The sequence below is a fragment of the Prionailurus viverrinus genome, chromosome A1 (genome assembly GCF_022837055.1).
Source record: "Prionailurus viverrinus isolate Anna chromosome A1, UM_Priviv_1.0, whole genome shotgun sequence".
Taxonomy (NCBI): domain Eukaryota; kingdom Metazoa; phylum Chordata; class Mammalia; order Carnivora; family Felidae; genus Prionailurus; species Prionailurus viverrinus.
The window spans coordinates 15,958,248-15,986,232 of NC_062561.1; the positions used below are offsets into that span (position 1 = coordinate 15,958,248).

At 34.5% G+C, this 27,985-nt stretch overlaps 1 long non-coding RNA gene across 1 annotated transcript; it reads right to left on the minus strand.

The window, feature by feature from the left end:
• Positions 1 to 67: 67 nt before the first annotated feature.
• Positions 68 to 27,968, minus strand: LOC125161934 (uncharacterized). Its single transcript, XR_007150823.1, has 4 exons — positions 27,779 to 27,968; positions 22,349 to 22,460; positions 16,763 to 16,898; positions 68 to 146 (listed from the first exon to the last, which is right to left on the minus strand). It is a non-coding gene; the product is annotated as an uncharacterized LOC125161934 (long non-coding RNA).
• Between the last annotated feature and the right edge of the window lie 17 nt (positions 27,969 to 27,985).

Here is a 27,985-nt window from a genome sequence, read left to right on the forward strand (position 1 = left end):
CGCATATATTTCTGTGCTCTTTTATCGTGATACCTTGCTTTTGACTTTTGTTTCCTGTTTTCTCCTACCTGATTGTGGCCTACTCCACTTCCTCATCTATGACTTCTCTCTTTGAATTCTGATTACATTAATCTGATTATAGCAAGCTGAAAGAAAAAAAATGAAATTTATTAGGAGAGTACAGGGGTGTTTCATAGAACTCACAGGCAGGCAGGGTCCGGATCTGGTCACTAAATAGCCAGGAGGATTCTTACTTAATTGACTCTGTGTATCTGCAACTTTCTTTTGTTTCTTTGCAGAATGGATTTTTCTGCTCTGCAAGTATTATAGGTAGAAGATGGCAACCCACAGTACCCAAGTTTTACTTGTATGTGGTCTAGTTATATGAAGAAAGACTAACTTCTTTCTCTCAGCCAGTCTTAACTGGTTGCTCCAGATTGGATCAGGGGCCCAAGCCTGCTCCAGCCAACAGTGGTCAGTGGAATAGTTGCATTGTACAAGCATGACTCACGACAGATCACTGTGTGAACACATTAACTGGGGTGGTGAGAAGGATTTCTGTGTTTAAAATGTAGACGTTGGGCTGACAATACAATGGCTTACTGACACAGATATAATTCTGGACCTCCCATACCTAGCTATTAATTACTATTTAGGTATATCATTTAGCCGTTAAAATGTTAATTGTTACCTATGTAAACATTTATATGTATGATAAATTATTAGAATTTTATATTACACAATTTAATATAAAAGAAGTATTATGTATTATCTACAACTAAGCAGTAGTATTTTTAGTAATGTAAGGACACTTAGCTTGCAAAGACCAGGACATCATCCCAGTTTTTCTCACTACAGACTGTACAGGAAATTCCTCATTAAATTTCTGAAAACTGCTCTCAGAACTTTTTGTAATCCTGTTACCTCTCAGTATTCAAATAGCAGGAATATTATTCTGTAGAAAACTATATGTTTTCATTGGAATAATGAGCTAAAATATAAATTAATTACAACCTGGGATTCTAGGCTTTTCTGTAACTAAAGCATTGGAAATAAGCTTTTTATTTGGCCAAATGAACCTAAAATAATATCTGAGAGTCCCTAGTACCCTGTACTGTGGCTATACTGCAAGGGTCAGTTAAATGACTGATGTATTAGTCCACAATAGTTGCTAATGTTTGCTAGGTCTCAGTAGGACCCCTTGAATTGAAAATGAGACCTGAATTTCAATCCAACCCCAATTCAGCTTATGTATCAGATGGTTTTAGGTATTATGGACTTCAGACTCTAATACCTCCATTATATAGTCTCTTTCATCTTATAAAAAGTGAAGAGATTGGGAGTAGGAGGAAACTTCTGGGACAACTCAAGTTTGGGGAAGGAGACCTTGTGTTTTAATCAGGTCAGGGACACACAAGGGAAGGCCACAGGCCATTAAGTCATTTATTACAGTAAATTTGTATTTATATACAATATAAGTATGCAATAGTGTGATAAATGATGTTTGGGAAATAACTTTGCAATCTCCCTAAAAAACAGGTTGGTAGATACAATTTACCTTTATAATGGAGGGACTGGTACCATATTATAGTGCCTCTTCCTTTTGTGACAAGTCATACTTCATAATAAAGAAAAATGACAATATTATAAAATTAAGAGTCAACACATAAGTCAGTAGATATTTATACCCAATAAAGCACAGAATAAAATCAATCTTTAGACATATTTTTCAGTTCCTTATGTATGTTATATTTACATTTTGTTGACTGAGTTAATCTCCACTCTCCATTTCCACCCTCCCATCTCAAATGGGAAGAGAAAGGGTACAAAAGATGAACTGCTTCCAGGGAGATCTTATCTGACTCATCAGCAAAATTACAGATGTTTTCGTGTGGAAAAGCCCTGTTAATATGGCAGAAACTTTTTGTGCTGTGATTCTGGTTCTGTCTTACTATCGAGGGTACCTCCCTTCTAGCAGAAATGCTGGGAACTGATGTTTCCTGAAAGGTCTGGAGACAATCACATTGCTCTTGCCATCCATTTTTTGCCCTGTCCGGAGAAAAACACATCAAGTTTCTGAAGGACTGAGTGAAGATGAGAAACAGGCAGTGGAAATCTGGCTTTGTAGCCATGTACTGTATTGTGCATGCTGTGGGTGAAGTTGACCTTTGGTCATTTACAAGGACAAGTGAATTTAGACAAGAAGGTATATTTCACATCTTACATTTGAAAGTTACCTTAATGTAAAAGCAGATGGTTGCATACTTTCCTTGAATTTTAAGAATACAATCAATAAATCAGAACAATCAGGGCTGGAATTATATAACATTCATTCACTCATTTACTTATTCAACAAGTGTTCAGTGTTTTCTATGTGTTAAGCTGTGCTATATCCTGGGGCTATGATAACAACATAGAATTAGGGACCCTGACTTAGGTTAGAAAACACCATGCAGATGATGGCCATGAGATACCTAGTAAAGAGGTGGAAGACAGAGAGAGCAAAGAACTCCAGGCATAGGACCTGATGAAGAGTCCAAGATGGGAAGGGTCACTGGGGATGAAAGAACTAAAGAACAGAAATAATTAGAGTAGCAAAAGCAAAAGGGGGGACATAATAGAAGTGAGGCAAGAGAGATGGGCAGATTATGCAGCACACTGTTGCTCATTTAAGGATTTCGGTTTCTTAGTTGAAGGACAATGTGAAGCCATAGAAGGACTTTAGTGTATTGTCTGTTTGTAGGATAATTGTTTAAAAATATGAAATCATGATTTCCATACAGATATGAAATAAACACAGGTCAGAGTATTATTTAATTCATTAATTAATGATGTTCCAAATGGTTTAAAGGAAAATCCAAAAACAGGTATGTATGTGTGTGTGTATACATACATATATATATATATATATATATATATATATATATATATATACACACACACACACACACACATACCCAGGCTACCAGGAATGCTGAAATGCCATTATATGTATTGAGGAGTCAATATCACTCATCCAATTTACAAAGTTTGGACCTCATCAGGGCTCTATCCTGAGCCACCTCTGTGTCTACAATTTTGCCATGGTTGATCTTATTTACTAACATAACCCTTATGTGCTACTATCTGCTGAACACTATCAAATTCATAAAACCTATTTGTTACTTCCACTGAATTTTCTTCTGGGTGGCTCAAAATTGACGTGTAAGAAACAGAACTTGTACCTTTCCCCTTCCACATCCCAGTGATCTTCTCCCAGATCTCCTTATTCTGGTTTACAATACTTCAATATACTTGGTAGATCATGCTAGGAAAAGGAAGCCATCTCCAATGCCCCTCTCTCCCACTCCTTCATATCAAGTCCTCCACATATGTACAATTCTTTCCATACCCAGTCCCATTGTTTTGGTTCACAAATCTTTTCAGTGGAGTGAATTCTTTTTTTTCTTGTATAAACATCTTCATTGAGATATAATTCACATACCATTAAGTTCACCCATTTAAAGTGTACAATTAAGTGGTTTTTTATTGTATTCTCATCTTTGTGCAACCATCATCAAAATCTAAGTTTAGAATATTTTCATCTTCCTAAAAATAAATTCCTAATGTAGCAGCAGTCACTCTGCATATCCATTGCTACCCCCTCCTAGCCTCAGGCAACCGCTAATCTACTTTCTGTGTTTGTACATTTGCTTATTCTGGTCATTTCATATAAATGGAACTCTACAATATGTGATCCTTTGTTACCAACTTCTTCCATTTAGGATAAAGTTCCAAGGTTCATCCAAATTGTACCATGTATCAGTGCTTCATTGCTTTGTATAGCTGAATAATATTCCATCGAGTGGATATAACACATTTTGCTTATTCATTCATCACTTAATGGACATCTGGGTTATTTCCACATTTTGACTGCTTTGAATAATGCTGCTGTAAACATTTGCATACACATTTTTATGTGAACATTTGTTTTCACTTCTTTTGGATATATATCTTGGAGTGAAATTTTGGGTCATATGGTAACTCTATGTTTAACTTTTTGAGGAACTGCTAAATTCTGTTACAAAATTGCTATACCAGATTTACATTGCTAATAGCAGTGAGTGAAGGTTCCAATTTCTCTGTCTTTACCAATGCTTGCTATTGTTCAATTTTTTTATCATAACCATTTTAGACAAGTGCAGATGAATTTTAAAGATAAAAACTCACTATAGTTTTGATTTGCATTTTCCTAATGCTCAATGATGTGGACATTTTTTTTTCACATGCTTCTTGGCCATTTCTTCTTTGGAGAATGTCTATTCAAACCCTTTGCCCACTTTTTAATTGGATTAGTTTTTTTATTATTGAGTTGCAAGGGTTATTTATATATGATGGCTATAAGGTTCTTGTCAGAAATATGACTTGCAAATATTTTCTCCCATTCTGTGGACTGTCTTTTCACTTTCTTGATGGTTATCATTGTAGCGCAGAAGTTTTTGAAATTTTGACATGCTTCAATTTATCTAATTTCCTTTTGTCACTTGCGCTTTTGATGTTATAGCTAAGAAACAATTGCCTAATTCAAGTTCATGAATATTTACCAATGTTTTATTATAAAAGTTTTGTATGCTTAGTTTTTATATTTAGATCAACAATCCATTTTGAGCTAATTTTAGTCTTAATTTAAAACAGGGGTCCATTGTCATTCTTTTGCATATGAATATTCATTTGTCTCAGGACTATTTGTTGAAAAGGTTATTATTTCCTGTTGAAATAGTCTTGGCACCCTTGACAAAAATCAGTTAATCACAAATGTATGGATTTATTCCAGAACTCTCAATTCTATTCATTACTCTATATGCCTATCCTTATGTGTATGTATCACACTGTCTTGATTATTGTAGTTTTACAGTAAGATTTGCTATTGATTGCCCCAAATTTGTTCTACTTGTTCAATATTATTTTGCATCTCTTGCATTTCCATTTAAGTTTTAGGACAATGTTGTCAATTTCTGCAGCAAACATAGCTAGGATTTTGATAGGGATTGTTTTAATCTATAGATCTACTTGTAGAATATTGGTGCCTTAATTAAGTTTTCTGAACACATGAATTTTTTTTCATGTATTTGAACCTTTAATTTCTTTCATTAATATTTTATATTTTTCAGTGTATACATCTTTTATTTTCTAAGTCTTGCAATTTATTCATAAGTATTTTATTCTTTTTGATGTTATTATAAGTGGAATTGTTTTCTTAATTTTAGTTTTGGATTGTTCATTTTTAGTGTACAGAAATGCAGTTGATTTTTGTATATTGATTGTGTATGTTGCAAACTTGCTGAACACATTTCTTAGTTCTAATAGTTTTTTGTTTTTGTTTTTGTTTTTTTAATGCATATAAGTATCTTATATGTACAAAATTATGGCAACTGTAATTAGAGACAGTTTAACTTTTTCCTTTCCAATCTGGATGTATTGCATTTATTTTTGCTGCCTACATGTTCTGGCTAAAACTTCCAGTACAGTGTTGGATAAAAGTGATGAAAGGAGCCATCCTTGTCTTATTCCTGATTTCAGGGGGAAGAATTCAATCTTTCACCTTTAACTATGAAATTAGGTGTTGTTTTTTGTAGATATCCTTTATTGTATTAAGGAGTTTCCATTCTAGTCCTTGTCTTGAGTGTTTTTTTTTATTAAAAGGTGTTGAATTTTGTCATTTTTTTCTGTGTCTATTGAGGTGACTATGTCCTTTATTTTACTAATATGGTATGCTATGTTAATAGATGTTTGGATGTTAAACCAACCTTGAATTCCTGAGGTAAATCCCACTGTGTCATGATGTCTAATTGTGTTTTATACATTGTTGCATTCAATTTGCTAATATTTTATGGAGTTTTGTATCTAGATTAATAAGAAATATTTGTCTGTATTTTTTCTTTTCTTGTGATGTGTTTGTCTGATTGTGGTATCAGGGTAATACTAGTCTTATAGTGGCCTTTTTTTTCTCTGTTCTCTTCTATTTTTTAGAAGAGTTTGTGAAAAATTGGTATTAATTCTTCTGTAAATATTTGGTAGAATTTACTAGTGAAACCATCTGGAAGTTTTGTAATTACTAATTCCTCATTTTACTTGTTATAGATTTATCTAGATTTGCTATATTTTGGGGGAGGGGTCAGGTTTGGTAGTTTGTGCCTATCTAGGATTTTTCTCTTTCGTGTAAGTTATCTAATTTTTTTAGTATTTCATTCTTAATGTTCTTATATAATTTTTTAAAATTTCCATTAGGTTTGGAGTGATTCCTTCTCTTTCATTCCTGATTTCAGGGTTTTGAATCTTCCCTGATTAGTCCAACTTGCAGTAATATTTTTACTCGTCTCCTAGCCTTTGCTTTTACTGCCTTTTTTTTTAAAAGATAATCTTTTTTTATTATTTTTTTTAATGTTTATTTATTTTTGAGAGAGACAGAGACAGAATGTGAGTGGGTTAGGGGCAGAAAGAGAGGGAGACACAGAATCGGAAGCAGGCTCCAGGCTCTGAGCTGTGAGTACAGAGTCCGACACGTGGCTCGAACCCACAATCCGCAAAATCATGACCAGAGCCGAAGTCAGATGCTCAACCCAGTGAGCCACCCAGGCGCCCCCTACTTTTACTGCCTTCTAATCCATTCTCCATGCAACATTCAGAATGATCTTTTAAAAATGTAATGAGATCATGTTATTTTCTGCTTACAAACATTATAGTTTTATATTTAATTACAATAAAATAAAAATCTCTTATCTAGGCTTGTAATATCATAGATAATATGACTCTGAACTTGCTTTTGAACTTTATTTTGTTCCATTTCCATACATTCAATGTGCTTCTGCCATACTGGCTGCTTTTCCCGATCTTAAATACGCTGGGTCCTTTCTTCTTGGCCCCCTGCATTTATTTACTTCTGTCTGAAATGCTTTCTTTCTTAAACTGAAAAAGTTATATTCATAATTTTGGTGTTCGTTTAGCTATCACTTCACATAGATGCTACCAGATCAAAGTAAATCTTTCTTGTTACTCTATCACCACACTGGACATTAGGCTTTATGAGAGTATGGATCATGCTGCTATGTAATCAAAGCATACCATTACACCTGGCAAACGGAAGGTATTGAAAAATATCTTTGAACAAATGAATAAAGAGCTTATTATTTAAATCCAGTGTGTAGTTCTGTTGATGTTTTTAATATGAGATATGCAGTTATATAGCTATTCCATGCCACTTTTTAAAGTTTTAAAAAAAATTTTAATTAAAAAATTAAAAAAAAATTTAATGTTTATATTGGAGAGAGAGAGGGAGGGAGAGAGCATGAGCAGGGGAGGGCAGAGGGCAGAGAGAGAGAAGGAGACACAGAATCTGAAGCAGGTTCCAGGCTCTGAGCTGTCAGTGCAGAGTCCAATGCGGGGGCTTGAACTCACAAACCATGAGATCATAACCTGAGCCAAAGTTGGACACTTAACTGACTGAGCCAGCAGGCATCCCCCATGCCACTCTTTTAACCATTAGGAGGGATCGTTTTATATGTAGGAGCAAAAGGCTGCCAGCCAGGAGGCTGTCCAACTTTTAATCTTGTCTCATGTCTGCCATGCAGTAGGCGTATAGCCCCAGTCAGGTCACTCCTCCTTAGCTTTCCCTTCGATCGATTAGAAGATAGATGAAGAATCTTCTTTGACGACCTAAGTAACTAATTCCAATATTTCTGGATTCTCAGTTTTGTGATGGCATATTTCATAGAGAACTAGAAAGAAAAATTCCTTTTTTTAACATTTGTTCTACTCAAATTTTTTAATATAATCACCTTTGTTAGAAAAATGGGAAATTTTCTTTTGAGAGTTTTCAGTATATTTTCTGTTAGGGAAATTTCAATGTATGGAAAGAAAAACTCCCTAAAGCTTTTTAATAAGACATTTACTTGATCTTACAATTCCTTATTTCTTGGGCTTTTTTTTTTTTTAATTTTTTTTTTTTTCAACGTTTATTTATTTTTGGGACAGAGAGAGACAGAGCACGAACGGGGGAGGGGCACAGAATCGGAAACAGGCTCCAGGCTCTGAGCCATCAGCCCAGAGCCTGACGCGGGGCTCGAACTCATGGGCCGCGAGATCGTGACCTGGCTGAAGTCGGACACTTAACCGACTGCGCCACCCAGGTGCCCCTCTTGGGCTTTAAAGAAACTGAATGTGAACCATATTGCTGAAGCAAAAAGCTGAGTTTTAGAGAACAAAATGATTGTTTAAGTCCTTCCACTACTGATCTCTGTTTTCTTTCTAGTGTAGGTAGTAAAGTATATACCAATATAAATATAGGATGTAGAAAGTGTAGGCACTTTCAAATTTTGTGTTTACATACTTTTCTACTTTTGCTATTAGAAACATTCCTTCTCATTTTCTACTGGCCAAATGACTGACCATAGTGCTATCTCAGAAAACACATACACACACACACAGTGCTCTTGCTTGATGCTTAAACGAAAAAATTGAGTGGACACATAATGTAATCTGATGTACCAGTTTCTTATACTTAACTTTGCATTTACAAATAATGGCTTTCTGGTAAAGTCAATCCCTTCAGTGCTTCGGTGCTTTGGGCTGCCTGCATATTATCACTCTCACAGATGAGATTCGTCTAATGGAAGTGCCTGACAAGGATAGGCACGTGGAAGCTGTTTTTACATTGAAAATAATTACTGTTAACCAGTTTCCTTTTCACTAAGAAAATATAGTTCCAAGAGTAGACCTTGACAATTCTAGAACAGATTTGAATAAATATTTTTAATGAAGCCCAAATATGTTTTATACAAACATGAGAGGAATATTGGAAATGTTCCAGTCTTTCTTATCTAACTGGAAGAGATCAAATAAGTGATTTATTTTGTTTTGGTTTAGTTTCTGTTCCTAAACACTGAATCCATTAGATTCTCACTTGTTTTCAAATTGTCTGTAGAAACACTGAGAGCAGAGAATCTTTTCTTTTTTGTTATTTATTCCTATATACTTGTAATTCCATGGCAGAATTTATTAACCTGTATTTCCTTCTTCCTCAAGGAAAAAAATGTAGCTCTCTAAATTTCATTGAAGATATTTCAAGTCTCCTTATGTTACATTTTAAAAGTTTTTTTATACAATCAACATTTTATTGTATATAATCTTGAATCTTTATAATACACTGCACAAAAAGCATTCATAGTCTTATTTTGCTCTGAAAATTGAAAGATTTGTGAGATTAAGGGATTTTTCCCAAGGCCAAAGCTATAAAAATTAAGATTTAAACCTAGTTTTAACCAAAGCATCTTTTCTTTTTAGAAGTTCTATTCTCTTTATTGGACTTTGTGAATCAGAAAGGCAATAATTTAATTAGGTGATACATTTGAAAAAGGAATCTGTTAATATGTTTTATTTGTGAAAAGAATGGTGAACTCTGCTGTGTTCGGTGTTCCGTGTACTTTAAGATATTTACTTCCGTTGTAAGTTATGGATGATCTGTCGTTAATCTTGGTGGAATATGAAGGCCTTATCTCTTCTTCTCTTTGGAAGACTTAACGTAACCATAGAGAGATGATTCCATTTATCTTTGCTGTAATTAAGAGAAAAATAATTCTTAAATTTTTAAAAAATGTTTATTTATTTTTGAGAGAGAGGGAGACAGAGTGCAAGTGGGGGAAGGGCGGAGAGTGAGGGAGACAGAATCCGAAGCAGGCTCCGGCCTCTGAGCTGTCAGCACAGAGCCGACGTGGGGCTCAGACTCCTGAACCAATCATGAATGGATCATGACCTGAGCCGAAGTCCGTTGCTTAACCGACTGAGCCACCCCGGTGGCCCAAGAAAAATAATTCTTGATCAAAATCTCTAAGGAAGCAGGGCTTAAATCAGTTTGTAGACGTAAGTTTTGGTACTAATGCCAATAAAGGTCAATGAGGAGGACATTTGTCCATGCACCTTCTGAACTATTTTCTACTTGGGAGAGGCTCCTGTTTTGAATAGGATGAAGATGATCTCTCCTAGAAAAGCTGAAAATGCTAGATACTCACTTTCTTTTGTAGCTCCACCATCACACACACCCGTGAAAGACTTTGAGGAGACAGCAAAGAGAGAAGTGATAGCGAAGTCTTTTTCTTTCTTGACACTGACAACAGTGAAAACATTTGGAAACAACCTAAATTTCCACTGAAATAGAAATGTTGAAACCAACTCTGCTATTTTCATATTATGGAATTCTAAGGAATTAAGCAGAGTGAGTTAATGATATTTACAGTAACATGTTCAGATCTCTAAACCCATTTGTTGAATGAATGACTCAAGTTGCTGAATAATGTGTAGAGGTGGATGCCATTTATTATTATTATTTTTTTTTTATAATTTTTTTTAACGTTTATTTATTTTTGGGACAGAGAGAGACAGAGCATGAACGGGGGAGGGGCAGAGAGAGAGGGAGACACAGAATTGGAAACAGGCTCCAGGCTCTGAGCCATCAGCCCAGAGCCCGACGCGGGGCTCGAACTCCCGGACCGCGAGATCGTGACCTGGCTGAAGTCGGACGCTTAACCGACTGCGCCACCCAGGCGCCCCGTATGCCATTTATTATTATTATTATTATTTAACGTTTATTTATTTTTGATACAGAGAGAGACACAGCATGAACGGGGGAGGGGCAGAGAGAGAGGGAGACACAGAATCGGAAGGAGGCTCCAGGCTCTGAGCCATCAGCCCAGAGCCCGACGCGGGGCTCGAACTCGCGGACCGCGAGATCGTGACCTGAGCTGAAGTCGGACGCTTAACCGACTGAGCCACCCAGGAGCCCCTGGATGCCATTTATTAAAAAGAAAAGAAAACAAAACAAGAAGTGCTTATAAGGTCAAATTTTTAATATAGGCTGTAGTTTAATCCTGGTGGCATTAGCAACTGGACTAAAATTGTGTTCCTGGCAGAGAATTTAGAGCAGTGAGATTGTAGTATGTAGTGCTTGATGGTGAAGATTTTGCTCATCACTAAAGGCCTGTGGCATATTATTTATTTATTTTGCTTGAGAGAAGATATTTGTAGCACAAAGGACAAAGGATTATTCTTTAGACTAATTCTAGACTAATTATCTAGAAGAATTTCTACATATTAATAATGATAAGACCAACAACCTCAAAGAAAAATTGTCAAAGGTTGTATATAGACAGTTTACAAAAGAGGAACCCCAAATTGCAAATAAGCTTATTAAAATAATAACAATAATGTAATTATCTTTCACATCCTCCAGAATGGTAAATATTTTATAATGTCTGGTAACTCTAATGGTTGGTGAGGATGTGGGAAAGGGGCTTAGTCAAGTGTTATCATTAAGAATATAAATTAGCACAGCACAATTTGAGAGCCATTAATCAATAACTAGTAAAATTGAAGATGGAAACACCTTGCATTCAGCAAGTGTATTTTCCCTAGATGTATCTATGCTAAAGAACTCTCATGTATTACAGAAAAATACATGCAAAAAATATTCATTGCAGGTGCTTTAAGAATAACAAAAAATAGGAAATGATCTAATTACCCACCAATATAAGGACTAATAAATACACTCTGGTTTATTATTACAGTGGAACACTTCACACACAAAAATGAAATGAATGAACAAGATCTACATGCAGTCAACATGTATAAATAATCAACATATTGTTTTTTTAAGTATCCGCAAAAGGTTTGATACAGAATCTTTTTTATATAAATAAAAATAACCAAAACATTAGTAAAATTCATTAATAGATGCATGTGTATGGACTCAACATATAAAAACATAACAACTTCAGAAGAGTGGCTATTTGGGGGGAAGAAAAGAGGAAAATCACGGGGGAATTATGTTTTCTTTAAAATCAAAGATAGAAGAAACTGAAGGGAGGTGACAAAATGTTAATATGTGTTTAACTTGACTGTGGGTTCATAGATGTTTGTTATATAACTTTTAAGTTTAAAATATCTCAAAATTGGAAATTAAAAAATAACCTGCTTTAAGTATTTTAAAAATGACACAGAGATGTTAACCTTACTATTAATATAATTCTAAAGGCTGTCTGTTACTAGATAGGAACTTATTCTGATGGCATTGCTTTTATCTGTTTGCTACTTAAAAGATCACTTTTATTAAATATATGTTATTTTAAAATATAGATATTTATATTTGTTACTTATAAACAAGTATGTAGATATATATACCACACACATTTATGTTACATATATTTGTTGTGTGTTTGTTTTAAGTTTTTATTTACATTCTAATTAGTTAACATACAGTGTAATATTAGTTTCAGGTATACGACATAGTGATTCAAAACTTCTATACAACATCCAGTGCTCATCATAAGTACACTCCTTAATCTCCATCACCTATTTAACCCATTCCCCCACCTACCTCCCCTGTGGTAACCATCAGTTTTTTCTCTTTAGTTAAGAGTCTGTTTCTTGGTTTGCCTCTCTCTCTCTCTCTCTCTCTCTCTCTCTCAATCTCTCTTTTCCTCCTCTTTGCTCAGTTTTGAAATTTTTAAAATTCCACCTGTGAGTGAAATTATATGACATTTGTTGTTCTGTCTGACTTATTTCCCTTAGCATATTACTCTCTAGCTCCATTCATGTCATTGCAAATGGCAAGATTACATTCTTTTTGATGTCTGAATAATATTTCATTGTATATGTATACCAAATCTTCTTTATTCATTCATCAGTTGATGGACACTTGGCCTATTGTAGATAATGCTGCTATAAACATCGGGGTGCATGTATCTCTTTGAATTAGTATTTTTGTATTCTTCGAGTAAATACCTAGTAGTGCAATTCCTGGATCATAGGGCATTTCTATTTTTAACTTTTTGGGGAAGCATCCTAGTGTTTTCTATAGTGGCTGTACCAGTTTGCATTCCCACAAACAGTGCAAAAGTGTTCCTTTTTAATCTACATTCTCACCAACATCTGTTGTTTCTTGTGTTGTTGATTTTAGCCATTCTGACACATGTAAGGTGATATTGTAGTTTTGATTTATATTTTCCTGGTGATCAGTGATGTTGAGCATCTTTTCATGTGTCTGTTGGTCATTTGTATGTCTTCCTTGGCAAAATGTCTATTCGTGTCTTCTGCCCATTTTTTAATAGAATTATTCATTTTTTGGGTGTTAAGTTTTATAAATTCTTTATAAATTTTGAATACTAACCCTTTATTAGATATATCATTTGCTTTATCTTCTCCCATTTCATAGGTTGTGTTTTAGTTTTGTTAATTGCTTCCCTTGCAGTGCAGAGCTTTTTATTTTGATGAAATCACAATCGTTTATTTTTGCTTTTGTTTCCCTTGCCTCAGAAGACATATCTAGAAGGAAGTTGGCATGGCTGATGTCAAAGAGGTTACTTTCTGTGTTCTTCTCTAGTTTTTTTTTTATGGTTTCATATTTCTCATTTAGGTCTTTAATCCATTTTGAATTTGCTTGATGTGGATAATGGACAGAGTTGATAATTTTGGATAAGAGATCTGGACTGAATCTGGGTATTTGATCTCTTTGATGCTTAGCTGTCTTTATTTTGACTCTTCCAAACTTTTCTCCCACCTAAATTAAGATACACATACTTCAATATATTGCTTAACTCATTAGAGTCACATTATTCTTGTGTATAAATTTGAATACTAATTATTTATCTGGAATTTTGTAAGCATTAAATAACATCATGTAAGTGAAAAGAAGTTAAACCCTAAAGGCTATATTAAAAACAGTTATTAGCATTTTTAAAAATTTCCGTTTCAGTGCTCCTGGACTGAAAACCAAGAAATTCATACACATTTCTGTATTTATTTATTGCATGCCTAGTGCACAAAGTACAAAATTCATTGCTGTCATTATATGAAATTGGAAAAAAAAGTAGAGACTAGCCAATATGTTTGTATGTAGAAACCATGATTGTAATTCAAGAAGGAGAATTGGCTTACATGATTCTTTTTTTTCTTCCCCAGAAGGAAACTGTGGAGTATTTGATGGGAATACAAACCTCAGATCCTTCTTCCATAACATAAATTCCAAAAATGTAATGATTTCCTCCCAGACTGCAGGAGTGAGAAAAATTTCTTCTTTGAAATATCTCAGATGTAGAACAGTATTTCTTTTACTTTGGGTCTTTTGGTGACAAATTCTCTTATTTTATTGAAGAAAATATGTGTAGTTTGCTTTCATTTTTAAAGGATATTTCTGCTGGATAATAAATTCTATATTAGAAGTTTTTTCTTCTTTCAGCGTTTTAAAGATGTCATCTCATTGTCTTCTGGATTTTATACCATCATTGAAAGGTTAGCTGTTAGTCTTGCTAATAGAGATAGTGCTTATTATTATTATTTTTTTTTTCCCTCTCAGGTTGCTTTCAAGTTGTTTTTCTGTCTTGGGATTACAGCAGTTTGATTATCATGAGCGTTGATGTTTTTTGTTTGTTTGTTTTTTATTTATCTTTCTGTAGGCTCACCGAGCTTCTTGAATCTATGGGTGGCTATCTTTTGTTAGTTTCAGAAAAATCTTGGCTATTGTATTATATTATATTAATTATACTATACTGATATTCTGCCTCAAGTTCTTTCATTTCTCTTCTTTTGGAGTTCAATTTATGTGTACACTAGAGCTTTTGACTGTGTCTTACATGTTTCTTATGCCTCGTGTTTCTTTCTTTTTTTTTTTTCCTTCTTTGGATTTTGTATTATAACAAACATAGACAATAGGGGATTTTACTTTGTTTCCAGTTTAGAACACCAGACTCTTATTCTACTCCAGAACTAAAAAAAAAAATATTTCTTGGGAGAAAACAGATCAGGATTTCAGAATTATTCTAGTTTCTAATGGATCATTATAGTCCATATGAATTTGAAGGGCTTCAGTGATTTTTTTCCTCCTCAATACAATACCTCTACTTGATTCAAATTGGATCTTCAGCACATTCTTAAAAATCAGCATTTCTTCCCAGGAACAAAAGTATCTGAAGACCATCAGCTTACTTAGGAAGCACTAGACTTTTAGTCTTTTTAGTCCTCTTTGTTTTCATGGTTCTATGATGCATTAAGAATATAATCCATCCATTTTTTTTCCTAGCTGCTGCTGTGGGAATGTTGGCCTGCTGCCACCTACAATATTCTACTCCAAAGTGGAATTCCTATGGCATAATTTTGGATTATATTCCTAGAAGCCCATACTCAAGTCAGGTTCTAGAGCCTCCTCAATGTTCTTTCAAGCCACAAAAAATCTTTTTATAGCTCTTCTTATCCACCTCCATCCCCCCACTCATTCAGGAAGAATCTATTGCTCATGACAAAGAAACTTGACTATTACAATAGAGGTTGAGGAGGGGAAAAGAAATTGCTGAGCAAATCATTGGTCATAAGATGACTGAGGTTAGGATAAGGTCATAGTGTGTGTGGGCATTTCAGGACTAGAGGCAAAGTCAAGTTCTATTATTGTCAGTAGCATGTCTGAGCCTAACTTTAAATAGACCAAGTAGGAGCAACCACATCTCTGTGCATGCTGCTTTAGGGTATGCAATGACTAGGCAGCCCAGGGTACATCTTAGAAGGTACAGTGAGAACAGAAGGTTGCTGCTCTGACCAATGGGATGTGCTATGCAATCAGAGGAAATTATGAGGACCAGACACTTCCTACCCTTAGCTGATTGGAAATTTAAGTTTTTCTTGTACCTAGAGGCCATATTGGGAAGAAGGAGTTAGAGGGAAAGCACAAATCTTTCATAAATGAGTAATTATTCTAAATAGAGTATTTTCAAATAAAACCACTAGGATACATTTAGCTGGCAAAGTTGGAGTCAGCTTGAGAGCCAAGATGAAGTAATTTAAAATACAGAAAATTATATGTCTTCGTATCTGAGTATATAGACTAGATTTTAACCCCTTGGCAATACATGGTAAGACATAGTCTAAAGTTGGTGAAGTATATATATATATATATTTACTTTAGCTGTGGTAGGCAGGAACTAAAAATTCAGTTCAAGGTTATAAAAAATATGTACAATCTTACTAACCATGGATTTTACTAACAAAAACTTTTTTTTTTGCCAAATTGAATTTTCATCTGAATAAGTGATACAGACATATTTGTTTACTGTGAAGTGAATGGTTACAGAAAACATTGCACAGCCTATATCCTTTCCAAAAAAGAATGTACAAACTCTAAGAACACTTGCAGTTTCATACTTATTGCTTCCTGTCATTTAAAAAATAAACTTGGAATTTTCTTTGTCTGCCCTACCTCCAAAAAAGCTGATAATCTTTCATTGATTTAAATCTTTTAATGTTTCATTGAATTAAAAAAGGGGAGATTAGAGAAAGCTATATCACCTCCTTACTTGTCTAAGCAATTATCAACATAATAGACAGTCTAAATGAAGATATCAAAGGTCTTTTGTTTGAGCTCTTCCAGAGAATAGAGAAACGGTTTATATTAGTGGATAAAGGTTTATTGTAAATGTAACCTGTTTATTAAATGACCTGGAGTTAGTGGAGTACAAATAGGAAATGACTGTCTCCCACCCTTTACTTACTCCCTCACTGGTTCATATATACTTTGCCACATTTCTCTTCCCACTCCTGAATGACAGCTCAGGAATATCCCATAACCTTTTGTTAACGTTTAGCCCCGAGGATTTTCTTATTTTCAAATAATATACTAAGAACATATTATACTAAGTAACATACTAAGAATATATCCAGTCCAGACTACATTAAAGTTTTAATCTCATACTCGGTTAGAAGATTCTGCCTCTTCACACAGCCTCAACTTCCACTCTTGCCCAGCCAGATTTGGTGCTCAAGGATTGGTAGTAATTGTTTCTTCATGCATCTCTTCTTACCACTCCATGTTCTGGTTTAGCCACTGTCTAGACAAAGAGAATCGAGGTTAGAGGAAAAGGGATAATACCTTTTACTTAGTTGGCACTCTCTTTTCACCCACACTGGCTGAACATGAAGACTTTTTCATGGTAGGAGTGCAAATGCTATCTCTTCAGTATGGTGTATTCCTAAGTTTTTCTTAAACACCTTTCCTCCCTGACTTCCATACTAACCCATTCCTTCCCTGATGTAGGCAGTACAGTTTATGGCTAACGTATTATAATACCCTTTCAGATCCAGCCCTGTTGGGTACCTCTTCAGTCTTTTACAGTGGAATTTCCTGCTTATCATCCACCTTTTTTAGATACTTGAGCTACTTTTGGAGGTGTCTACCAGCCTTTTAGCTTTGAGAAGGAAGGAGATATTTAGAAAACTAGGGAGGTACTTAGGCATGACAGAAACTCTTAAAGTAGATTTAAATTAGCAGCATTGAAAATTACACATTAATTCTTTGGAAACTGAGAAACAAGCCCATTTTAGTCTTTCTGTTTACTTTTCAGTTCTAAGATTGAAAGATTTCTGTAATTCTATGTCTGTAATTTAAAAACTGTACATTCCTTATAGAGAATTGTTGAATTACTATATTGTACACCTGAAACTAATATAACACTGTTTGTTAACTATACTGGAATTAAAATAAAGATAAAAAAATTTTAACAATGAGTGCATGCCAAGGAGAACATTTTGAAAGATTATTCAGTATTACATGGTATGTATTAGTAACAGAAGAAATATTGCATGTACCCCATAAATTAGGAATGCTTTGATAAATTACAGCCATTCATTAGATAGAATATTATGTGGCAATTAATAGGACAGGTGTATATTTAGTTCCTTGTAAATGATCTCTGAAACCTAATAAATAATAAAAAAGAACAGGTTAGAAGAGCTATATAATTTCATTTTAATCTGCCTTTAAATCTGTAAAAAAAAATAAAAATTATATACATTCCTAAGGGAGTAGAGGAGAAAAATGAAAAAATGGTCTAAAATCTAAAATAATAGCAGGTAGTCTGTAATTTTTGGAAGAGTGGGAAAGAGTACATTTCTTCAAATCTTAACTCAAGAGATTTTTGACATGTGTACATGAATTTAAAATATTTCTACTTAATGAATTCACTTTTTTAAAAATTCACCTTTAGATCTTGAAAAATGTAAATAGTAGGTGACATGTGGGTTTAAATAAAGTTAAATTTATTTGACAGAGGGGTTCACCCCCGTCACTATTATTTCCTTTGAACAATGTTTACTTTTTATCGTATCCTCCTCCAATTCTCTATTTGTTGCCACAAAGCACTTTTGCACATTTTGTCCCAGAAAATTATGCCCTATAGAATAAGCCTGAAAGAAGAGAATCTATTATAGTCAGCTTTGAAGCAGATTCCATGTATGAAACTTTCCTGTGGTAAAGCCAGATACTAATACAGAGTGATTAAATGACAGAAACAAGAAACACAGAACTTGACCACGTGTATGGTGTTTCTTCTTCCCTGTGGGAATGTATTTAAGCATCTGATAACTTTTTTGGAAAGAAAATCTTTTACAGTATGAAATTGTTTTTTCATTCTTGTGTAATAGAGCATGTTTACTTGGGCAAGGAATTCTTTTGAGAAATTCAGACTCCCTAGAACAAAATAAACAACTTATAAATGAAAATAAATCTACTAAAGTTGCTTTTACTTTTTAAAAACTGTATGCTTTTTTTTGCTAGCCTTGGAAGTATGTATGTATGCGTATATATGTGTGTATACATACATACACACATACTATCCTTCATTGTTAAGTGCTTTTGCTTGTGAACATTTTTGCTTCTAATAAACTTAAACTAGTAGGACATTTTAATATCTACAAAAAGAAATAGTAATTTATGATATTCTATAGCCTGATTTCTTTGAACTTGAACATGATATCTAACTCTTTAACACCCACTCCGATGCTGTAATGAAAATAATATTAATTATAACACAGATCCTTCCTTCCTTCCTTCCTTCCTTCCTTCCTTCCTTCCTTCCTCTTTCTTTCTTTCTTTCTTTCTTTCTTTCTTTCTTTCTTTCTTTCTTCTTTTAAAGTTTATTTATTTATTTTGAGAGAGTGAGTGTGAGCAGGGAGGGACAGAGAAAGAGGGAGAGAGAATTCCAAACAGGTTCCATGCTGTCCGTGCAGAGCCCAACTTGGGGGTCAATCCCATGAACTGTGAGATCATGACCTGAGCCAAAATGAAGAGTCAGACCCTTAACCAACTGAACCACCCAGGCACCCCTAACTCAGATTCTTGAATGCTTTCTGTACGCTAAGAGGTTGTCCGTAGCAATTTATGTATATTTAATAATTTAATTTTGACAGCAACTCTATGAAGGAGATACTAATATTATTTCTGGGTTTTTCAGCTGAGGAAGAGAAGGACTGGAGAAAATTTCTCAGGGTCACTGAGGGAGGTAGTGTGTGACTGAGCCTGGATTGGAACAAGGCCACATATTTCCCAATTGCATGTCCTTAAGTTCTACACTACGCTACGCTTAAATTGTAAACTGAGAAGTGGATATCAAAAACGTTCTGATCCATCAGAGTCAGGAATAGTCAGTAGGTTTATATTAGGTCTTTTGCTTTAGTTTCCACTTGTTTTCATTGGAATTGATATTTTATTTTGATTGCTTATTGTTATGGCAACTTTGAGAGGAGGCACACAAGATAAAATGAACTAGAGGAGCACAATTAGAGCAGGGATTGAGAGTTTTCTCAGGGACTGCTAATACCACTGATTAAAAATACTTTCTATTCTGACCCACAGAAGTTCTGAGTTGGCAGGTTTGGGATGCGATTTGGTTATCTATCTATATTTTAAATCCCCACTGGAGTTTGAGTGTGATTTAGATCATGGAATTACAATTCAAAAAATTTTTTTGAGTTGTTACATGGTTACTATTTCAGTTTCTGAACTTTATGATGTTACTTAAACTGGAATCCAAAGTTTTAAATTTTAACTCATTTTTAAAAAGTTTTTTTTTTAATGTTTATTTATTCTTAAGACAGAGAGAGAGACAGAGAGACAGAGACAGAGCATGAGTGGGGGAGGGGCAGAGAGAGAGAGGGAGACACAGGAATCCAAAGCAGGTTCCAGGCTCTGAGCTGTCAGCACAGAGCCTGATGCAGGGCTCCAACTCACGAATGTGAGATCATGACCTGAGCCTAAGTCAGACAATGAACTGACTGAGCTACCCAGACACCCCCAAAAAACAGCTTTTTTTTTTAAAGTTTAATTAAAGAGATTGATTTTGAGGGTTTTCTATGAAGGAATCAAGATAGTATTGCTCTGGAGAGAGTAATGATTTAATGGAAGTGTACAGTTTTATTTCCTCCATTCAAAGCTGCCTTTGTTTTCTTTTCTTTTCTTTTTAAAAGAAATGTTTATTTAATTTTTTGAGAGAGAGAAAGAGAGAGCGTGAATGTGAAGAGGGGTAGAGGCAGAGAGAGGAGAGAGAGAATACCAAGCAGACTCCACGCTGATAGCACAGGGCTCAATCTCACAGCTGGGAGATCATGACTTAAGCTGAATCAAGAGCCGGACGCTTAATGGACTGAGCCACCTATTACATACCTACTACAATTGAGGGATTTGTGTAAAGCATATTTCTCTACTTTTCATTATTATTAAATCAATAGTCATTTTGACTTAGAGAAACAGACTGCTCCTACCTCCTTGTACCGTGCACTTTCTCCCAAGAAAAGAAAAAAATCTGCATGATATTTGCATAGGGAGGCAGAGTTACAAGAGCTGAATTCGGGCTGGCAATGGGGAGTTTTGAAACTAAGGTCATTGGTTCAGGAGGCTGCATCTTTGGGGCAGGAATGAAACCCAATCCACATGGATTACCAAGGCATCATTCCAAATGGTCAGTCTAAGGGGGAACAGAAACTGGAAAACCAGACTGGGATGAGAGAATATCAAGTTGGGAGAGGAAGCCTGGGACTAAAAGAATTTTCTGAATAGCTGAAAGATTTTTGAAGGTGGATTTTATCAGGTACTGACAAACGTAGCTTTGGATGAATAGAAAGTCCTGATATACCTCAGAACTCCATCTAGAGGGCTGTCTCTGAGAAGATGGAGGAGGTGAATTGTAATGAATTGTATTGATGAAAATTACTAACCTTTTATTCGTTTCATATAGAAATCAACCAATCACTGTTAAAAGTATAATTGAATAGGATAGTGCTCATATTCATTTATTCATATATATTCATATATTGCTTCCATTCCTTCGTAATAGAGAAGTCAGAAGGTAAATGGTAGTAGCAAGTGAATTTTAAGCCAAAGGAAATTTGTTTTCTGTATCATCAATATTTTATTGGTGCAAATGATTTTCACTTTGCAAGGAGGGGCTGTGTATGGCCCCTAGAATCTACAATATCTAGTGTTTCCAGGTAGAGAGAGAGAACAAATTCTTTCTCCGTTGCCTTATTATTTTTTTTCATTGTAGAACTTGACTACCCACATTAGTTCTGACTGACTTCACCATATTTATCAAACTGCATAGCATTTGGAAATTTGTACTTACTCTGAAAGGATAAAAGGTTTTAGAACTAAGCCACCTATCTAAGATTACACATGGAGGAAGACTCAAGTGATTTTATGCCAGTAGTGGGAGAAACATGTAATTAAACAAAACAAAACAAGAAGACAAAGGCCAGAGAAGTCTATAGCAAGGATTTGATTTTGCCAGTAGAAAGCTTAAGAAGTTCAGACTTAATCTACCAAATTTGATCATAGGATTGGTTTTTTCAATATTCTTTAACTCTGACTGCAATAGAGTTGCATTTTAGGGGGGAAATATGAGAGTGGAAAAAAATGAGAAAAAGTTTGAATTTCCCTAAGTCTCTGTTAACTTAAGAAAAATTGATGCTTTTTTGCTTGATTTGTGTTTTCTGTGTCTTATTCCTTATTCAGTAGAGTAGGAAATCATGTACTTTTAATCAATTATTGTTACTCAAAGAGCTGACATTTCTTTGTACTATTTCAGTTATAATAGCTATTAGCTCATGTGATTCATAAACCTAAATGTGATTTTTTTAAAAAACACTAATTTTGTATATGTTTAAAATTTTCCAGACATAAAATATAAGAATACATTGCTTATTTTATCAACTTTTCTTAAATTTTGCTTACTTTATTTCATTAGGTCTTGAAGTGGTTCACTAAATAAATTTTTAAAAAAAATTTTAATTGCCTGGTGTGAACAGATTTAGATAGAGATTTGCCAAATTTATACAATGTGTTAATAAGAAATGTGACTTTAACACACATGTGATTACACAATAGATTCTTCAGTTAAGTTACTCAGATTCCAATTACTTATTTGCTTATTTTCTATATAGAATATTTGAATACTGAATAAATGATTTAGCTGGTAGCTGTTAATTTTTAAAAACCAAATATACTCACTTCTCTTTATTGATTTATCTTCAAATTTTAGTTCTCTTGTTAAAGTTTCACCCTAATGTTGGCATTTCAGATAAAGTTCTCTCAGGTTCCATCAGTGTGGGAAAATAGCAGCCTATGATTCAGAGATTTGAAATAATTTGAAAAGGAAAATACAATAAAGGTGTTTTAGAAAGGATTCTGTTTCCCAAGAAGTAGCATCAGCTCTCATAGGAGACCAATTTTGGTATGTGATTCTGGGAGTTATTTCTAAGGAACAGCTTTATTGATTCTGCTCTTTGTGATGTGAATGAAGAAGTTATGGTTGACTATAGTAATTGGGCCTGATTAGCAATGTGATACGTGGATGCTTTCCTAATGAGTTCTACTAAAAATAGGCCTGAAGCTCAGGAGATCTTTAGAGTGACTAGAGTGTACTGCACGTCCAGTGACAAAAGCTAACAGATAACAATAGGCAAAATCATCAAGAATTAAAAACCCTCAGAAAATAATGCTTGGATCATCCAATAAATAAGGAACACTGACTGGCTTAGATGTTCTAAAGTTGTTTCTTATAACTTGGTATTTAAAAATATCATGTGAGGGGTTCTGACTCAAGATGGCAATGTAGGAGGATCTTGAACTCAATTCCCATAGACACAATGAATCTGTAACTACATATATAGATTTCCTTTGAAAGAAACCCAAAAACTAGCCAAGCAACTCCTACACATGGAGTGAATGAGAAAAAACCCACATCAAAGTGGATAGGAAAGTCTGACACAATCTTGCTTTAACCCTCACCCCTGGTACAGTGGCCCATAATCAGGAGAAACTCACATCCAGTTTTCTCCATGAGGAATGAAGGGTTTGAATCCTACCACTGATGCCCCAACTTTTAAGACCCGCATCTGAGAAATGAGTCTGCAAAACACGTAATGTTAAAAGCCAACAGGCTTGCTTCTATGAGACTCACAACGGTATAGCAAACTGAGAAACTGAGAAACAGTTTTTAAAGACCCACACAGACTGACTTAGCTACTAATATAATGTTATATGTCAATTATATTTCAATTAAAAATCATATGAAAGGATCTGAATTGCAATAAATGAATTCAATACTTTAGAATTGATTAAATTTAACAACATATTTGGGTTTGCTTTTTTAAAGATCTTTTTTTAGAGCAGTTTAGGGTCACAGAAAAATGAAGGTGAAGGTATAGAGATTTCCCATGCAGTCCCTGTCCCTCACCTGCATAGCCTCCCCCATTATCAACATTGACCACCAGAATAGTACATTTGTTATAACTTATGAGCCTACATTGATACATCACAATTACCCAAGGTCCATAGTTTACATTTGGTTCACTTTTGGTCTTGTACATTCTATGGGTTTAGACAAATGTGTAATGATGTGTGTCCATCATTATAGTATCATACAGAGTATTTTTGGTGCCCTAAAAGTGTTTTGCACACTCACTATTCATCTCTCCCTCTCTTTTTCATCCACTGGCAACCACTTGTGGTTTTGCCAGCTTTGCCTTTTCCAGAATATTATATGGTTGGAGACATACAGTATGTAGCCTTTTCAGATTGGTTTCTTTTACTTGGTAATATACATTTAAGTTTCTTCAGTGTATTTTCATGAGCTGATATTTCAGTTCTTTTTAGTACTGATCAATATTTCATTGTCTGGATGTAACACAGTTTGTTTATTCACTCACTAAAAGAAGAACTTCTTCGTTGGCTCCAAGTTTTGGCAGTTATGATAGAGTTGCTATAGCATCTGTCTGCAGGTTATTGTGTGGACATAAGTTTTGAACTCCTTTGTATAAATATCAAGGAGTGCAATTGCTGGGTCATATGGTGAGCATATATTTAGATTTGTAAGGAACTGTCAAACTGTCTTCCAGCATACTGTACTATTTTGCATTCCCACCAGCCATGAATGGGACTCCCTATTGATTCAGATCATCACCAACATTTGGTGGGGTTGACTTTCTGGATATGGCCATTCTATAGGTGTGTAGTTTTATCTTATTGTTCCTTTAATTTTCATTTCCCTCCTGACCTGTAAGGTGGAGCATCTTTTCATATGCTTATTTGCCATCTCTAGATCTTTGGTGAGATATCTGTGAAGATCTTGGCCCATTTTTATTTTTTATTTTTATTTTTTTTTCTTGGCCCATTTTTTTTTTTTTTTAATTTTTTTTTTCAATGTTTATTTATTTTTGGGACAGAGAGAGACAGAGCATGAACAGGGGAGGAGCAGAGAGAGAGGGAGACACAGAATCGGAAACAGGCTCCAGGCTCTGAGCCATCAGCCCAGAGCCCGACGCGGGGCTCGAACTCACAGACCGCGAGATCGTGACTTGGCTGAAGTCGGACGCTTAACCGACTGCGCCACCCAGGCGCCCCTCTTGGCCCATTTTTAAATCAAGTTTTGTTGTTGTTGTTGAGTTTTTAAGTGTTCTTTGTTTATTTTAGGTAAGAGTCCTTTATCAGATATGTCTTTTGCAAATATTTTCTCCCAGTCTGTGGCTTGTTTTTCATTCTCTTGTTGGTTTTTTTTTTTTTCACAGAGCAGAAGATTTAAATTTAAGGCAGTCAAGCTTATCGAGTTTATTTCATGGATCATACCTTTGGTATTGTATCTAAAATGCCATCACCATATTCAAGGTCATCTAGATTTTCTCCTATGTTTTCTTCTAGGAATTTTGTAGTTTTGTGTTTCACATTTAGGTCTGTGATCCATTTTGAGTTAATTTTTGTTAAGGATATAAGGTCTGTGTCTAGATTTATTATTTTTTTCCCAACGTGGATGTCCAATTGTTCCAGAAATGTTTGTTGAAGAGACTCTCTTGGCTCCATTGTATTGTCTTCTCTCCCTTGTTGCAGATCAATTGACTATAATTTATGAGGGTCTATTTCTAGACTCTCTGTTCTCTTCTATTGATCTATTTATTTATTCTTTTACCAATACCACACTGTGTTGATTACTGTAACTTAATAATTCTTAAATAAATTCCAACTTTGTTCTTTTCCTTCAATATTATTTGGCTATTGTGAGTCTTTTGCCTCTTCATGTACACTTTAGAATAAGTTTGTTGATATCCACAAAATAAGTTGCTGGAATTTTGACTGAGATTTCATTGAATATATTAATCAGGTTGGTAATAACTGACATCTTGACAATATTAGTCTTCCTATCCATGAACATGAAATATTTTCCCATTTGTTCAGTTCTTTGATTTTGTTCATCAGAGTTTTTCATTTTTCTTATGTAGATTTTGTACGTATTTTGTTAGGTTTATACCTAGATATTTGTGTTTGGGTGTGCTAATGTATATGATACTGTGCTTTTGATTTCAAATTCCTCTTGTTCATTGCTGATATATAGGAAAGAGATTGACTTTTGTGTTTTAAACTTATATCCTGCAACCTTGCTATCTATAAGTGTTTATTAGTTCCAGGAGTTTTCTTTTGTCAATTCTTTCAGAATTTCTACATAGATTATTATGTCATCTGTGAACAAAAAGAGTTTTATTTTTTCCATCCAAGTTTGCGTATGTTTATTTTCCTTTTATTGTCTTTTTGTGTTAGATAATACTTCCAGTATGATGTTGAAAAGAATGCTGAGAGAGGACATCCTTGCTTTATTTCTGATCTTAATGGGAAGGCTTGGAGTTTTTCACCAGTAAGTATGATGTTTGCTGTAGGTGTTTGCACAGATATTTTTTTTATCAAGTTGAGGAAATTTCTCTTTATTCCTAGTTTGCTGAGAGTTTATTTTATTAATGAATGTTGGATTTGTAATTTTTTTAATGCATCTACGGAAATGATAATGTGACCTTTCTTTCTTTCTTTCTTTCTTTCTTTCTTTCTTTCTTTCTTCTTTCTTTTCTTTCTTGTCGATGTGATAGATTACATCAAGTGATTTTTGAAAGTTGAATCAGCCTGTACACCTGGGAAAAATCCCACTGGGTCGTGGTGTATAATTCTTTAATCCATTGTTGGATTCAACTTGCTAGGATTTTGTTGTGGATTTTTGTATCTATGTTTATGAGAGATATTGGTATTTAGTGTTATTTTTTGTAATAACTTCATCTGGTTTTGGTATTAGGGAATGCTGCCTTCATTGAATGAATTAGAAAGTATTTTCTTTGCTTATATTCTGAAAAAAAATTATAGAGAATTTATATGATTTATTTCTTAAACATTTAATAGAATTCACCAGCAAACCCAAATGGGCATATTGCATTCTGTTTTAGAGGTTATTATTTGCTGGTTCAATTTCATTAAGATATGACTCTTCACATAATTTTTTTATATAAGCTCCTTCAGATGTCTGTTTCTTCTTGTGTGAGTTTTGGCACATTGTGTCTTTCAAGGAGTTGGTCCATTTCATCTAGGTTATCAAATTTGTGAGCATAGAGTTGTTCAGAGCATTTCTTTATTATCTTGTTGATGTCCATGGGATCTATAGTTATTAAAGAACTACATTTTTAGATGAATCCTGCATCATTCTGGATCTCTAAGAGAATGTAATAAGTAGACTTCCCTTCATGACTCATACTGTATGTAATGTTTGTAGGAAATAAACTTTTACTTTGTTAAAAGTAATTGAGATTTGGGGCTGTTTGTTACTTCACATAATGTAGCCTATCCATCTGATGCTGAAATTAGTTTCTGAGAGTGTGATACTGGCTGTATCAGAAACATGAAATAGAGAACATTGTCTCAGGGTCTGTTGTAGTGCAGCAAAGAAACTGTTATTGGAGGCTGGAAAGATGGTGACACATTTGGCAAAACAGTAGCTTATGGTCACTGAGGAAGCAGATATTGTACTAAATGAATTTGTAGTTCTTGGAAATCAGGAAGAGAAGTGAAATGTTGGTGCTTTATGTTGGTTGATGTTGTCTTCTTTTGGCAAGACATGAGACAGGCTAAAAAAAAATCAGCAAATTCAAGGCAGCAATTAAGGAAAGTAGAGGCAATCTATAAATTCATGGACTTGAAAAGTTGGATGAAATAACTCCTTATTCCCAAATAGTAAAATTTAAACCTTGAATAACAAAACTGAGTCTTGCAGTGAGAATCATATCAAATTCAAGGGAAAGTTCCAGTGTGGTGGCACTTAGTAAATCCTTTCATTGGACAAAAATGTCTTAGGGAAAAGAAACAGTGATTTTCTTGGAGCAAGCCAATAGATCCAGATTATCTGCAAATATTCAGAGAGGAAAGTAGAGAGAGGGAATCATGGGGGTGACAAACAAAGAAGGGTACCAAATGTAAGAAGTTATGTTTAGAACAGAATTATAGATATTATCTATTAACACACATCCCTGACTAGAATAAGATGGATAAGAAGTCAGTTGTTCTGATTATCTCTTGCTGTTTAACAAATTTCCCCAAAACTAGTGGCTTAAGCAACAATAGTTAATTTGTTCTCACCTTTCATTTTTCTTGGTGTTGACTGGGCTTTCCTAGGTAATTCTTGCTCAGGTATCTCATGCAGTTTTAGTCAGATTATGACTGGGGCTAGAATCATGTTAAGGCTCACTCATTCATATGTCTTTACATTGATGGTGTCTGGGATTGTCATCCGGGACACTTGGCAGTAATCTTTACAGGCAGCCTCTTCCCTTCCTCATGACGTGA